Raw genomic sequence first — 17,673 nt, forward strand, 5'->3', positions numbered from 1 at the left:
TAATGGCTGGTATTTTTCAATCAACATTCATTCACACTAAACCCAGGACACATATACAGGAACCTCTTTGTTTGATGTAGGCTTGACTGTGTGTCCGCATGTGTGTTTGTTATTAGCCATAGCCGAGTGCAGATGGCCTTGCCTTGAGCTGAATCCACACTCATACACCCCTCCAAAACACACAAACACACACACACACACACACACTCGACCATACTCTTATCTCTCTTCCCCAGAGAAGCATATCCTGACTTCCTGTAATCGTTCAGGACTCCCTCTGCATGCCCATATACAGGAAGGGTGTGTGTGTGTGTGTGTGTGTGTGTGTGTGTGTGTGTGAGAAAGAACACACTCCTCTGGATAAACAAACAAAGGGCCAACTGATATGCTTCCATTTTACCCTTTCTTCATGTGCTAAACTATTATCACTTTCACACTCTTTGAAAAAGTCATGTCAAGGTCCTATGTTGTGGCAACTTCACACTGCCCCCAGTGGTCCTGCTCGACCTTCTTCAAGCATATTTGAAACACTCCTGAAGAAAGTGAAGTAGGACTGAAACGTTAGTTCTTAATAAAAGGGTGATACTGAGCAAGAGCAAGAGTGGGAGATCTCCTTTTTTTTAGCATCCTAATGCATTCTTATCCAACGCACCTGCATCAAAATGACCTGGACGTTTGAATAGTCTTCTCAGAAAAACTTCATTATTGTTGAAAAGCTGTGAGACAAATACACAGGCCCTGCCTAATGCTGTCACAGTGTGTACCAAAGTGTTGGAGCTAGGATAAGTCTGGATATGCCCGGGAGATATTTTCCTTATTTGATTGTTGTTACATTCAAAACAGGAATTACATTTAGTGGTGAATGCTATGTACAGTATGTGTGTCAAATGACTAAAACATCTGGTAAGTCAACAAAAGCTGGCGATTTGATTGTGTTGACTCTTAGCTACTGAGCTAACGGTATCCAAATTGTTGATAACGTTTCAGCAATTCAGGTATAAAGTGATACAATTATAAAAGCTATACTGTCTCAGTGATGTTGATAGCTTTTCAATGTAATGTGTCCCCAGGACCCACATGTGGTCATTTGAGAGGCTCCCTGGGAAATCCAAGGGGTCCCCAATACAATTAGTATTTCTTGAGACATATAAGTGTTTATTGGAGATATTGTTATTATTATGATTATTATAATTACCGGATATTCATGTATCTTCAAAATGTATCTGAAATCAAATTAAATATGAGAAGTTGAATAGGAAAACAACCGTCACATAGAAATGACATTCAAAATTCAAATACAAATGCGTTTTTGTAGCAACATAAATAGCACCAAAAGAAATGATCAATAACACTACTGATTATAATAGAATTTTGGGGAAAATGCAGTATGTTTGTGGTGTAAGGAGCTTAATGTGAATCAAGTCTAAAATGGTGTGTACTTGCTATTGTACAGCGTTCTCTGCTTGGCCTCTTTCCATTTGGCCAGCAGTTGCAATAGTCTTTCATCTTTCGCTTTTTTTCCTCCAATGTTCAAATACAATATAAAAGGAAGTGAAAACTAAAACATTAAATGCCATAAACATGGACAGTGGTTCAAAATGTTCCCTGTGTTGACTGTTGAACAAAGCATCCATCTGAGCATACAGGCACTAGTTTACTTTATACGATATAGGTAACATCCGAATAGTAAACTCTTTAAATAAAAAGTATGTGAACAGCTTTGATAATGCCCTTGGTTTAAATGGGAGGCACTTGGGTACCTGGAAGATGTACTGATGGGAACTTTTTATGTTTAGAAAGGGGACAATGGCACAATAAAATGCTCTGACTCAAACCATGATACAGAGTCTAGATCTTAAAATATATTGAATTTCTAAGTGTTGAGCACCTTTAGGGCAACAAGAGGCCAGGACACAGTGAGGGGTGCTTTCACAAGAGCACAGTTCAGTCCATTTACATTGTGCCATGGTATGTTCAGTTCGGACAGATCTACAAACAGGTCTTCAGTTTCACACACTATAAGACCCAACATGGTGTAAGTAAGACATTTAACACTGTAAAGCTATGTACTGGTAACTACAAAATATGTCATTATAAATAGTTTTTTCTATTTCTTATACTCTTTCAAAATCAAGCCCCCTATTTTCACTTTATTATTGCGAAGTGGGACATGGGCTGTATGGGTGAAGTTCTTTTTCAGGTGGGCTTTGGTGGGCCAGCCTCCTAGTCTAGTTTTGTATTCTTAGGCCATCCATTGGACACAGTTGGCTCTACTCAACCCTTGCAAGTGGCAATTTGGCTGGTTTAGCATGAGAAATCCAGAACACGCTGAGAGAAAATTGTCTGGTTACATACACAGTTATCTAAAACAAAGCACTTAAAAAAAAACATATTCTAACCGGTCATATAATTTTTATCATAATTTATTTTATTTTTATTTTTTACATGGGGAAGCAGTATGGTATATGTCCCGCTGTGCCTGTAAGTAACCTTTATCACAGCCCCAGTGGGAGCCCTCTCATAGGATGCATCACACTTCTGCATGGCAACCGGACAAAACCACTGAAGGCAAGGCTTTAAGAATGATTGGCACGAAACGACTCCATGACAGGCACATTACCCCTCTGCAATATGGATAGCTCAAAAAGACCATCAAAGACATCAGTCAGGCGGTCCACACTCCGGTCTCACCCTCGTCATATGGAAAACACATGAACCTTTAAATCAGCCACATCCCAATACCACTGTGTGGTTGGTCTGCTATATGAGTTGTCAAGCACTATTCTTTTGCGCACTGAGGTAAGGATGGGAGAGAATCAGACAGGAATAGATAATAGTAATACATTTATTTTGTCAGGTGAGCAAAGTAGGTGTCCTCCTGACTCAATAAGGAATTTGTAGAGTGTTATACAAAAAAAAAAGCATTGTCACATTGTATCGTAATGGCCAAGACCCTTTGATTAGCACATGTGATGCTGTGTGAGTGATCTAATTAAACTAATGATGGACATGGTGGTGGTGGTGGTGGGGGGGGTGCTTTTAATCAGAGCGCTGTTAAAGCCAGACTACAACTACTGGGTTAGGCAGATTAACATGGGGATTACACCCATCATCTGCACTGCCACTGTCTAGGAGGAGAAGCCGGAGAGAGGCTGAAGAGATGACAAAGAGACAACCTCCTCGGTCACAGTGATCATCTGCTTCCACACAAACATGGCTGAAGTTTTTTAGAACAAAAAAAATAACTGTCTGTGTGGAGACTAGACAGACAGACGGCCAGATAGATAGATAGATAGATAGATAGATAGATAGATAGATAGATAGATAGATAGATAGATAGAGATTGACCATATCGACTTCCATTTTTTCCATGTGAATAAAGAGCCATTGAATTGAATAGATCTAGTTAAGATAGATTTGTCTCTGCTAATGCAGCCAGTGCACCCAAGAATGATTGATAATGGACATAGTAGAGTGTAGGACATAATCCTGTGTCCTCTCTCCACAAAGGATTTCTGTTTCCTGTCAAAACAACTGTAAACCACCAGCTGGGTGAAAAAGACCAACCAGGGCGATGTGAGCAGCGGGAACAAGAGACAGAGCTAGCGAAGGGCGGGAAAGGTAAAAAAAAAAATCCCTACACAAACATCCACGCGTTGTGTGTGTGTGTGTGTTCACAGTTCCCTCGTGATGGTTACCTCTCCCAGCTTATACAAACACGCTCCATGGCTCGCCCTGCTTTCGTCTACATTGTCATTTTTTTCTACTTTCATTCCTCCACCACCTTTCACACTACCACAGCATTGTGCAGGTGTCTTCCTCACAAGCACAAGTGAAATGATCACACACACACACACCGAGTCAGCCACACCTGTAGTAGCCTATCAGTATCAGCAAGACAAAATGGAAAATGTGTGGCGTTTACGGAATGATTTAAAAGCCAATGGTGTTTTGTATTGTCTTTACCCACAGTATTTCTGCAGTGGCCCAGAGAGGCTGTGGCTGCAGGTTCGGTACCTTAAAGACATAAGATCACTTCCATCACCAGGGGACACATCCTAGTTATGATAACACAACACCAATGAAGATCATTCATAATGATAATAATAAAATGAGACATTATTATTTTCATAATAAATACATTTGAATTTGAATATTAAATGTTGAATATTGGAATTCTTTGATAGGCTATTATGGCTTAGCTGGTGGGAGATACAGAGCCTCCACACACACACACACACACACACGCACACACACGCGCACACACACACACACACACACACACACACACACACACACACACACACACAGAGAGAGACAAACACAGACACACGCAGCCACACAACCCCACGCACGCACACACACACACACACACACACACACACACACACAGAGACACACACACACACACACACACACACACACACACACACACACATATCCATCTCCTTCCCTCGCGCTCGCACACATCATCCATATAGCCTTTTTAGGCACATAAATACACAGGAAAAAATACTATGGACCTACCGCGAGCGTTCGTTTCCCCCTTCAAATCACCGCCGGTAAGACAAACGTCAGACCGGCAGATAATAGGTCGGTCACGGTCGGGTTAATATCAAGCCTTTGGTGGTGTGTGTGCTCCTCCGTAAACACCCGGTAGAGACCGACGGAGCCGTTTGTGCGTGAAGCGGATTCCCACTCCTCCCAATTCCCCATTCATAACCGGATATCAGTGTGTCCGTATCAACAGACGGATGGTGATACCACAATGAGCATTATCCTGCTTCCTCCGGTGAGCACGAGCTGACGTCTAGCGCTCCGGTGGTGGCACGAGTTGTCCTGCAGTCGACGGGAGGTGATGAATTATTCAGGAGAGGGGCGTGGCCAAGAAGCTCAGGGTGTTTGTGCGCGCGGTTGAGAGTGTGTTTGTGCGAGCGTGCACCCATGGCGTGCACTCGCGCGTGTGCTACAGACAACAACAGAATCCCCGGCTTCAGTTGAACCGGGGCAGCTGTCACGATGCGGAGGAGGACATCTAGTGGTCACGTCACACAAGACAATTTACAGCCAGTAACACCGTCATCACGGCAATGCATTGGTCACTGTGCGGGTCTAAAATCCTCTCAAATGTTGTTCAACTAACAAAAACACAATATTTTCAATGTGGGCCAATAGCCTAGGGGGAGACCAGGGACGGTTGTAACACTTTTTGTAATTTTCCTAATAGCCTTAAAGGGGTAGTTCAGGATTTTAGACATAGGGCCTTATTCCCAAGTTAGCCTTGGTGTTCTTTATCAGTGGAGACAGTTTTCAACACATTTAATTCAGTCCTTCTAGTTGCAGAGTGCGCTCGTGCTAAGCTAGCGCACGGCATCGGGGGGATACCTAGCCTGCTACTAAAACAGTCTTACCCACTCCACAGTACACCCAAGGCCAATCAATTATAACGCCAGACTATCGATGTAAATGTCTGTGTTGATAGAATAATTTTAGAAATAAAACCAACCTCGCATATTGCATTTTGAGGGACTTTATTCCTTGTAGGCTGCGGCAGCGGCGGACTAATACCTAGGTTACAGGCTCTATAATAGTTTGTTTACCTGCTGCTGCCCGTACCTGTACGAGCCGGAATACACTGATGAAGAATTGAGAGGGATGCTCAAAGGGCAGAAAGAGAAAGAGCGTCTGTAGAGACAGCCCCCGCTGGAGCTGCAGCAGAGAACCGGGACAGAATGACGGTAGACTGGTGGCAGTGCAGTTTCAGTTTCTGTCCCACGCTGCTCTGTTTACTTTCTGCTGTAGTGATTCGGTTACACAGCAAAGTAAAAGTCCGCTGCTGCTAAGAAAGTAGTCCCTCAAAATGCCATAATTCATGCGATGCGAGGTTAGTTTTATTTCTAAAATTATTCTATCAACACAGACATTTACATCGATACTCTGGCGTTATAATTGATTGGCCTCGGGTGTACTGTGGAGTGGGTAAGACTGTTTTAGTAGCAGGCTGGTATCCCCCCGATGCCGTGCGCTAGCTTAGCACGAGCGCACTCTGCAACTAGAAGGACTGAATTAAATGTGTTGAAAACGGTCTCCACTGATAAAGAACACCAAGGCTAACTTGGGAATAAGGCCCTATGTCTAAAATCCTGAACTACCCCTTTAATGAAATACCATATTAGCAAATATAGCCTAAACATCACATTTTCACCTTCTGGAAAACATTTTTTTTTTACCCTAAATGGTTTTATGAAATAGGCTATGTACAGGATGCAAAATCAATTTAAATAGGCTACCGGTCCCAGTCTACAGGGACGGTGTAACATGTGTGAAATAGGCTATAGACCTCTCTAAATGATCATTCGAATAATAAAACTGAGAAATTATTTATCATTCACAACATTTTAATCAAAATGCGATAGCTTAACCAAAATAAACAGATCCAGCTGATATTAAAAAGACAAGGTAAGACATGTTTGATATAGAATCCAAGCAGGTCTAGCAACCAGGGAGTCATTTATTAACCATTTCCAATGTCAATGACCAAATACAGCAGATGGGAAAAAATTTAAACAACTTCAGTTTTTCAATGTCAAGGTTTGTTTCTTTTTCGAGATGATATCTCTGCTTGGTGAGAGGTGGGGTTAAGAACAGCCTTCACCAGAAGAAGCCACAATGTGTCGATCCAGGGAGCAAATATTATAAAAGTTCATCCAAGTTCTCAAACTGTGCTTTCTCAATTTCCATTCGTTATTGACTAGAACACAGGAAAAATCAATTGATGAATGTATGCAAACACAGTAATAACACAAACAAAGCAATACAAATATGTGGACTGGGTAGCACCAGCTGCTTGAAGTCCGTTACTAAGTTTTATGCAAAGTATTTCCTACATTCGTAGCGACAAGCTGGTTTCAAACTGATTTATACTAAACTAGACTTTAGCAAGGTGCAACCTGTCACCGAGACACATCTGTTAGTCTAACTAATGCTGATGTTTTGGGGGGTATAAGTTAGTGCATTCCATTCTTAGTGAATGAGGCCCTAAATGTGAATTTAAAAAAAACAACCAGAAATAACCTTTTAGAGACATGGCAGTAGATGAATCATTTGTTTTTCAAAACATATCCGAACTTTGTATGTTTGCAGTAACGTTAAAAGTAAGTTAAATCAAGCTAAGCAGTAAGTATGTTGTGCACTAACAGTTTATGTGAAGTAGCCTACTATTGAAACACTAAAACCCCCAAAACTAAATAGAAAAACTATTTCTATAAGCAGTTTGCTAAGAGACCAGCAGCACCTGGTAAAAGTGTAACAAAATTTTTTTTTATTTAAATGATCATTATTGTTAAATATATGAGATGTTTTGTTTTTTTACTTTGCTCTCACCAAATGTTCATCCTGCTGAGTGGGGCTCATAAGGAAGACACAGAGTGGAGCGAAGACTATATTTACTGTTCCAATTATGGCCATGAGCCACGGGAAGCCAATGGATGCCACTATAGGACCTGCCATAGCCGGACCTTTGGACAGAAGACGATAGTCAACACCTCGAAAGAAACAAACAAATGTTCAGAAACTGTTGCTCTGTTATCAGCAACGCTGTAGCTACAGATTTAAGTCTGGTGTAAACATGTGAGGATAGAATAGTGAGGAACAAAACCCCTTTGCTGTGTCTTCAGAAGCAGACAATTACACTGCACTTGTGCTTAAGCCTCCATTAGAGGGGGTACTGTGCAACCCGGTATCACGCCGAGGCGTGAGATCCACACGCATGGACCGGCGGCTCTATTACACGACATACAACAGACCTGATTTAACTGAGTTTTAAGAGAATATATTTCAGTGTAAGGGCAGTAAGACAATTTGGGAATTACCATTCGCTTTCTTGTCGAGAAAGATGAGGAATTAGTTTGCCTCTTTTTGGTAAGTGCAGCTTTTACTACCCTGGGGGCAAAACCCCTTTTTTTGGAATACAGACTGGGAATGTGGTAAAAGATTGTTCACCAGAAATGATATCTATGACCTTCAAGGATCACAACCTGGGTGGACAACCTTGTCCACTGGAGAGCTACAGGGGGCGGAAATTGCAAATCAGGGTTTAAGGTGGGGGTACAGTTTTGAATGTTAAAAAAATACATATCATCATTAAAGCAGCTCCGAGTAACATTTAAATATCTTTTAAACCGCCTCATGTTTCCTCTCATAATCATAAATTACCTTTAACAGCAAACGAGACCATCAGTGCAAAGAAAGACGTTTTTATATAGTTTTTATTACTGCATTTGGTCTGGTCGCACACCCAGTCCGATTTTCGGTTCACGCGTGCATGCTCTATGGTCACATATCCGTATTGGTGGCAGATTTCAGTGTGGCGCAGGAACGCGATTTGAGAAGCCTATCCCTCCTGGTGAGGGAAGGGGAGCGGGAGCCTTGTTTGAGACAGTTGTTTGTCGTCATAATGACTGATAACGGGGCTGAACCATCAAAGAAAAAAAGAGAATGCAATGAAGAAAAGCTAAAAGGGAGAGTGATATAGGCTACGGGCGGGACGAGGGCGTTGCCAAGCAACGTGTACACAATTTCACGAGAGCGAAATTAGACTGCAGTGTTTACTCCTAAATGAATGAGCGGTTGGTACTAACACAAAGTTTGCTTTGCTTCACCATCATCATCACCATTATCTGAAATAGTCATTATTTACATCAACAACACAAACACATTACCTCATCGTGATCCATACTAACTGCCGTCTCTCGCTTTCTGTGAGGACACGTAATCTTTCAGCTCCGTGAGAGGTGACACTGCATCAACTCATTGCAATCAGGTGTGTGTAGCACTGACTGGCATTAGTTGATGCTGTGTCAAAACCACTCTCACAGAGCCGAAAAAAGTCCTCACACTTTCAACACACGGACATGCACTATATTGCGCCCTTCTCAGTTCACACTCGCACGCCTGGCACGAGCTAGAAAACAGCTTTGCGACAGCGGGCGTCGTAAAAATACTACCGTTTTTGTCCAAAGGGGACGCCAACGTGCAATGTTACTCGTAGTGGCTTTAAAGCTTGCCAGTTGATTACGGATATGGAAAGATTTATTTCTTGTATTAAAGTTTTCAAAAAGGTTTGAATATAAATGCAAATTTGGCAACATTTAATTGATTAGGTTTGAATTTGCATCTCCTAAGAACTAAAAATTTAGATGTTGGATCAATTTAAAATCTGTATTTTGACTGTTAAACCACTTTGCCCCCTGGGTATACTTTAAAATCTTCACAATTATTGATTGATATGAAATAAATCACATGCATAGAATTGCATATATGACCAGTTTTCCCCATTCAAAAAAGAGCCTGTACATTGAATACAGTGGCAAAATATGCTTACCTAAACAGAATCCAATGCAGACTGCAACATCAGCAATGGCATAAACCGTACCATATAGTGGCACATATCTCAGGTCCACCAAGTTACCCATTAGAGGCATTATTGAGGAGTCCACTGTGCCTGATAGGAACAAGATAAGCACTGGTCATCAACCAACTAGTGATCTAGTGATGAATTAGTATAACATGTGAGGTGTGACTTACCGACTGAAAAGCCGACAAAAGCATTCAGAACAATCACATGATAGATGTTCTTTGAAAATCCAAACTGAAATGTAAAGATAGATATGTAACTGAAAGTATCAGTACCCTGAGTGAAACTTGAAGCATGACAAGATTGTGGACAGATGTGTGCCCGCTCACCAGTCTCATTTGATTTAATCTAGTTCTATTTCAATTTATAATGTTCCTAATTTCAAATGTGCACAATCATGCAGAATGACAGTACATAAGTCAATTCAGTTGAAGTCCAACTTTTAAAAATGAAGAAATAATAATATGCGGTTCAAAGTTCAATATAATATAATGAACTTCGTCATTTTTGGGTTCTAAAGCTATCCAATGCCAAACTTTGCCATGACTTCGTCATGTTTGAGTTTGACATGCATGCACGGCAACTCGTGGGCAGCTTGGTATATTCTGTTTTCTCCTCAAACTAGTTAAAAGTATCGCCTCCTGCTGGTAAGATGTCTCATTGCTGCCCATAAAGTCTATAGTGCTGCCACATAGTAAAATCATCGTACATACAGTGTTGCCATCAAAAGTAGCAATTTGCGGTCCGAAACGTTGCTAAATGACACCATCACTTACTTTGCATAGTTGGAGACTGCTGCTACTACAACTGCTAATAGGAATGCTAACGGAAAACTAGCGTAAAGGGGTGAACATCTCCTGCTTTGATTGCAGCTTGGAGGGGCTGCTGCATGAGTTTCGATGGAATTATGAAAAATATTTACACTGTATTTAGGGGCTATAATATAGTGCTTCCATTTACTTAATTCATGAGACTCACAGAAATGGTGGTTATTCCCGCCAGGATCATTCCAATACAAGCAAATAGCCAACTGTGAAAAGAGGTCAACAGCAAAGTTGGTGGTATATATTGAAACAAAACCATGAAGAGAATACATTAACATTACACAAACATGAATGAATCATGAATGCATTAATATTCACACATTGAAACCCAAAAGTCTTAAGCTACATTCAAAACATAACGCCATCGATTCTCGCGACAGTATTTCTGCATCTTTGCCTTGCACAGCCTCTGAAAGACTCTGTATTAGACTCCATCAACATACCTTCTATTGTGTTTTGGCGACAGGTGACCAATGATGTTGGATGCAAGGAGGTAGGATAGGCTGTCCGGCAAGAAGACGGTGCCTGACACAAAGACAACGTGAGATGGAATAAGACAGCAGCAGAGAAATACAACGATACAATTTTTTCCCAGGAAACAGACTAACTAATATGCCAAGGTATTATACGTTTGATTTACTGTGGATTCTCTGCAGCTAGAGAGGATTATCTTAAACAATTGAAAGCTTCAGCTACTAACCTCTCAATAAAATCTACATCTGGTAAACTTCGACGGAGATCCATGTATTCGCATTGTGGGATTCGAACGCTTGCAGCTTCGGCATATGACCATTATGTGAATCTTTATTGGCAAAGCTATATCAATTGTGCAATTACAATTGCCGTGTATAAAACAAGGTGTTTGGTGTTTTGTGCCCCCAACGGAGCCTACTGGGTTAAAGAGGACCTATGATGCTTTTTGACTTTTATGACCTATAAACGTTGTTATGATGATTTATAGTCATGCTTAACCATACTAAATGATCAAATAATGACTTACATGCATTTCGACGTATTCCCTGCTGACCGTCTGGGGTGTCTGTGCAGAGCACTAGACACTATTCTAGCCAGTCGAGAAGTCACGTGTTCAAAGCGGCTTGACGCTTTGTAACTTTGTGACGTCGCATGTAACTTCGTGAAGTCACCACGCGGATGTTTCCATGTATGGTAATGCTGTCACTTCCCTGTTCGCGTCTGCCTCGCGCCCTTATAGGTCCATGCTCGCGCTTCCCGCCACTGAAAGTGTTCCGGAAGGAAGGTAACCAATCACAACGGAGTGGGGTTTGCAGGAGGGGGGAGGGGAGCGGAGATGGCCGAAGCACAGGCGGAGGGAGCGGAGATTGCCGAAGCACACACACTCAAGTGTTGACAGGACGTGCTGGATCGCCAAAATAAGAGAAAGAGCTTCCCGAAAATCTACATAGTTTTTTGTGATGTGATTCGTGTCAGGTTGCTCTATAGCAGTGTAAAACAAGAAATTAAGACCAGAAAAGTAGTATAATAGGTCCTCTTTAAGGTTATTGTTAAGGTTAGGGGATAGGGCCTTCCAGGCAGCGCTGCCTTGAAGGCTCCGTTGGCGGCACAAAACACCATTGAGCATAAAACTACATAAACAAACAATGAATACTGAGTATGGGCTCTGAGCACAGCATTGGTTTGTGTTCATTACCTAGCTGCCATTTGCTAGCACACATGGTCTTCATCATCCAGATAGGAAGGGCTGTCTCTATTGTGGCAATTACTAATGTTGTCAAACATATTGCTCCTGGAAAGCAGAGTCAATAGAACATATTTTTTTGTTTTACACACTTTTTGGAAATATACGTTGAAACAGTGTCAGAGCTTTAGGCCTTTTTGAACTGTCATTACATAGACGTAGCCAACATGGTTATGTAGCCTACTCATTTAACACATCTGTCTTTTTACAACGATACAAGTAGATGATTCGCCAAGAACTGATAACTGAAATGACTGACACCTTTGTTCTTATTGTATTTGGAGAAGAGGCAGGACTGAAAAGCAGTAAAAGTACAATGGACAACAGATAAGAGATTTGGGGATTCTATTCCAAGTGGAGCATGTTAGTCAAGGTGAACAAACATTTGTAGTTTTGTAGTTTGCAGTTTGCCAATACAGACTTTTGTATTGGCAAACTGGTGGAGCATACCATCACTAAAACAGTAGTGTACTGTATATGTCTAACTGGCATCTATATGATATATAATACCAGCTGCAATGAGAATGTATGGATCCTTCAGGAGGGTCAGCAGTGGAGTCCCTTTTTCCATCTACATAGAAGCAAAAGACATATTTTAAAATAGGTAACATTTTATATTGGCTTGAAATATAGAAAATCTAAGCAACTAATCCAACTTCAATCCAAGTAATATTGAACAAAGCTCAATCTTCGATATATTTAAAAGTTAACACATTCCTTCAAAGGTGGAGTCAGCGATTCTGGAGAATGCTTGTTGTCGAATGTTTTTTTTTTGTCAAAATCAGTGTATATCTGTATCTGTATATCACAATCTGCTACGTGTCCGTACTGTACGAATGTGCAGATCCTGAGGAGATATTCACTGATTTTGAAAAAAAGGGATTTTGCAACAAACACTCCCTAGTATCCCTGACTTCCCCTTTAACTCCAAGCATCACTGAGAGATAATCATTTAATTACTTTACCTTCATCTGCACCCGCGATGGTTGAAAGATGAGGAAATGTAAACCTGTGTTAGGATAGTGAAACAACACACTCTGATTCACAAATATAACATGAAATTGTTTTAGGCTAAGGCTGTTTTTATCTTATGTGGGAGATTCCACTGTACCTCCACCCAACAAAGCGATGACAGCCAGGACCAGGAATGGAGCCATCTTCCCCACAAACTGATACATCACACTGCCAAATGGAGCACCCGCTTACATAGGAGAGAATTAAGAGATAAATTACCATGGGAGGATTCAAACATCAATGCTTCTGCCTACTTATGTGATTCACAAGGAAGGCCTGCAAAGATGTATATCCCTTTTGGTGGCCATTATCAAAACCATTTCATTATTTTTTTTCTCATTGTGTTCAGGATTATCAGAAGCTGTAACCTGTCCCGGTTTGCCAATACTGCATTTTTATATGCTCATTTAATCAATGTGAAGTACCTACTGTATGAGGATTACAATTACAATTGGCAGTAACACACCCAAAATGTTTGCCCAATAAAGAGTGAATTGCCGATTTGGACAACGGATGTCCATAGGGATACCAGAGGGTTAAAGGGTAAGTTTACATTTCTTCAACTGCCTCACAACAATATTCACAAGCTCATACACTGAAGGAATAATTGGTTGCTAATGGTTTGTGTTATCAATTGGGGGCCATAAAGGGCCACTGACAAAAATTGGACCTATGTTTAAAGGCTTCCCACTTGCTTCAGAGGTCTCCCTTGGGCATATGCTCAGAATATTTAAAAAAGTCACCAACAGCACTGCCATATAGACATTTGTAAAGCACTTTGAATTTTGAAGGCAATTAGTAAGGGTTTCGGTGTGCAAGTCAAAAGGTATCAATATTTCTTAATGTGCAATGGAAGCACCTGCCCATTTACACACCTATCAATCCTAAGGCCAACCCAGTGAAAGATATACTCATCGCTCTTCTTCTCTCATTGTCATCTTTGTACACATCAGCCAGCATACACATTCCTGCAAGACAAAATGAATATCAATAACAAGAATAGTTATCATAAATAGTAAGTGGAAATAAATCAAACACATGTATATTCCAAAATGCATGTAGAGATTCACTTTAGTACATCTTATTAATTGGATTTATCTCAACTTTGTAACATATTCAAAAAATAAACCTTATCTTACCTGCCACAGACAAGCAAGATCCACCTATCCCTTGCACTGATCTGGCCAGCAACAGCAAGACATAGCTAGATGAAAAGGCAAACACTTCCCAGAAACGAGGACATACAGTATAGATTTACATTGGTGATACAGATCATCACATCCCGCCCTGTGTCAACAAATTGTGCTTTGTGAAATTTAGTTTTTTTTTTTTCATGCAGAGCCGCAGTCTAATTACTGTGATACTTACACGTGGTCGACAAGATGATCACACAAAAACCAGCGCACATTGGGACGTGGTATCCAATCCTATGCAACGTGCAGCACATAGGTATGAAAAGTAAGTTATGGGATTTTGAGCTTGATAAATGTCTGCTCAGTTGTCACAGATCAATGTCACCCACCTGTCAGTAAGTGGCCCCATGAAGGGGTTAATGATAAGCTGTATGGTGGACTTTGAGGCCAACAACAGTCCCACTTTAATGTTAACTTCATCCAGCCGAGCGCCCGCATCCGAGCAGTTTGATTCAGGGGATATGCCCAAAACCACTGATTTGTTGCTGAGTGACTGGATGATAGGAGGACTTACGGTTAGGTCAGTGCTGTTCCGATCACTATTGGAAGTAGCCCGGTCAGTCTGGTAGGACAGGTAACTTGGAAGGATTGGCACTGAGAACAAAATAATGCACAACAAAAACATGTTTTAAAACAAGTGCAGTGTAATTCACTTTCTTTAAAAAAAAAATCATGTTAGTATCCATTGTAATGTTTGTTTCATGACCGGTTTCATACAACCCAGAAGAGTGCCAACATGCAGTTACCATACTATCAGGGGTGTCATGCAACCCACAATTCTGGCGGTTTTAACCTGTGACCTGTTGTAATCAAAGCATTCTGGTGCATTCTGCTGAATAGAATGAAAGAAAAAGTCAACATTTAGACGACTAGTAAAATTAGCAAAAAAACATCACTTGCTAGCAGCCAGATGCTTAACAACTGGACTGAGGGACGGATGACCACTGGGTTTTGCTAATGTTTTTGCCTCCCCCCAAAAAAGAAATTGCCACAGCATCTGAACCTGTACAGCCACTTGTAATTTCAGCATTCAGTTAAATGTAGTGGAGTAAAATATATGATACATCTCTCTGAATTGTAGCGTAGTATAGGATGAAATGGAAGTAAATTGTATGTATTAACTTACCGATCACTGACAGCAGCATGTGATCCAGGAACAAGGCGATAAACACAATAACCAGGACCATCTTCTTCAGCTGAACCTCCTGTCTGAGCCAGGTCAGTAAGGCTAGGTTACAAAGCGTACATGTAGAGTGTTAGTCCTTGTATTCAAATTGGTCCCAATCCACTGTTGAAAGATTGCTACACTCAAAACTGAAAATAATTGATATCTATAGGCAGGAGTAAAACGTGATGGTATACAGCATGAGCTAAACTTGATCCGATGCCCATTGCGAACAAATGTCAGCCATCCATCCACAGTAATCAAAGAAAAGAAAGATTTCATTTCTGCCTTAGATTTAAAAATGTCCTCAGCATTGCGGCACAGTGTCATACCACTGCTCTTAATACTTTGTCTTTATCTTTAGTTTGTGTGGATTAAGTTTTTGAATATTTTGAATGTCTTCCCTTTGTCTGACTTTTGTATATCTGCATAGTGCATACATACATATCAATTTCCTTTATTCAAATCAAATCAGTTTTATTTGTATAGCCCAATATCACAAATAGACATTTGCCTCAGTGGGCTTTACATTCCATACAATATGACACACCTTGCCCTTATACCCTTAGCTCGGCTGAGAAAAAACTCCCTGTAAAAAAACCTTCACCGGGATTTAAAAAAAATTAGACAAAGTAAGGGATCCCTCTCCCAGGACGGACATACTGCCATAGATGTCATAAGTAGAGAAAAATCACGAAGGAATTTGATCATTGACCAGATGTTTACATGGTAATACTAAAGTAAAGTGTTGCTTCCATTCAGCATCCACATTTCTACAAACATAGCTAGACATTTAAATAGACAAATCTGTCTATGACTGTAAGTCCAAAAGATACAGCAGCAGAAGCATTTGCAACAAGAAAACCAAGAAAGTGATGGGAATAATCTAGCTCAGACTTACCCATGTTTCCGGCTATTTTATAGAGTGGAGTGTTGCCATTCGCAAACCCCGGGACCAACTTAGACAGTTCAAGCAAAAATAAACAAGCTACTCAGGTATACACTTTATCCTGGTGCATGGCATGAAACATAACATTGACACTGGCTATAGGTTACTGGGAGGACTACTACGTCTTATCTCACCAGATGCTATCCTTCACCTGCGCAAACACACACACTCATTTGCCACAGGAACCTATTTGCATTCCGTTGGTGATGCTGTACAACTGAGTAAGAACACTAGTCTTCCGGGCTGTACGCAAAGTTGTTCTTTCTCTTAATCAATTGCTGAATGTGTTCAAAGAGTTCCCTGGCCATTTACCCACTCTGGCTAATACGATGTGGAATATTACTTTCACAGGATTCCCTCGCATTATAGGGGCCATAGACTGCACCAACATTCCATTGAATGGACCCTTTAGGGAACAAGACGGTGACTATGTGAACAGAAAGTCATTCCACAGCATCAACATTCAGGTAAAATACAGTAGTTTAAACTCTTTTTCAGGGGATTGGTGACACACGCATTGCATGCATAGTACTAAAGGTTTTTCAGTGCAGCAATGTATAGCCCTATATTATTCAAATATCCATCTAAAGCACAGTCAGTACATTTCCTTCACACCATTAAAGCTGGGGTGGAGGATTTGGAGAGAAAATGGCAGTTGGGATAGAGATTCGAATCCAAATACCTCAACCGCTCCACTTTTTCTCTTTTGGACACCAACAAAGTCGAGCCAAAGTGAATGGACAGTCCCAACAGCCAATAAGAACAGAGAATCAGAGCCTCGCTCTGACTGGTCAAAGTGTACAGCTCATGTTAAATTTGACCTATCAGAAATCACATACCCCAGCTTTAATGATATTGGGCTCCTGTTTAAAAGCCTTTACTGGAATATGTTTTAATTTTTAATTTTTAAATTGTGAAAATAACCTTTAATGCCTTTGATGATGATGACGACTTGTGAACACCAGCTGATGGTCACAGGTCTGAGTGTTAAGTGGCTTGAGTCAATCCATGACTCATCTCTAGGACACCTATTTTAGCAAGGTATGACTTCTAAATACATCAATAAAGGCCTATTGTCAGATTTTTGGAGTGGATCATCACTGGTGTGAACCCCAATCCGCAGTAATCACAGGAAGCGTAGTATTTACGCGTCATTTGACGACTTTTGCATTTTGCATTTTGTCTTTCATTAAATGCACGTGTTATTAAGTTATTTTAGCGGACGTTGTGAGAACATACAGTGTAGCGGTGTAGGCGTGATGTATGCAAGGAGATGCAAGGGTTTTGACTCCTTTCTGTCAGCTGATCGCCAGGGATTAGTTACGGTGTTGTCAGGTAGAGCATTTGGTGCACGTGGCGGTCTGTATTTAAAGTGTAGCGGTAATTGATAATAATT

At 40.9% G+C, this 17,673-nt stretch overlaps 1 protein-coding gene across 1 annotated transcript in view; it reads right to left on the reverse strand.

The window, feature by feature from the left end:
• tanc2a (tetratricopeptide repeat, ankyrin repeat and coiled-coil containing 2a) overlaps window positions 1–4,653 on the reverse strand; it is a 41,970-nt gene extending 37,317 nt beyond the window's left edge. Inside the window, exon 1 of the mRNA XM_080043241.1 lies at window positions 4,528–4,653. The gene's annotated coding sequence lies outside the window, so the exon portion shown is untranslated. The remainder of the gene's footprint in view (window positions 1–4,527) is intronic.
• Window positions 4,654–17,673: the final 13,020 nt, after the last annotated feature.

This window comes from Ammodytes marinus (assembly GCF_949987685.1).
Source record: "Ammodytes marinus genome assembly, chromosome: 16".
NCBI classification, from domain to species: Eukaryota; Metazoa; Chordata; class Actinopteri; order Uranoscopiformes; family Ammodytidae; genus Ammodytes; species Ammodytes marinus.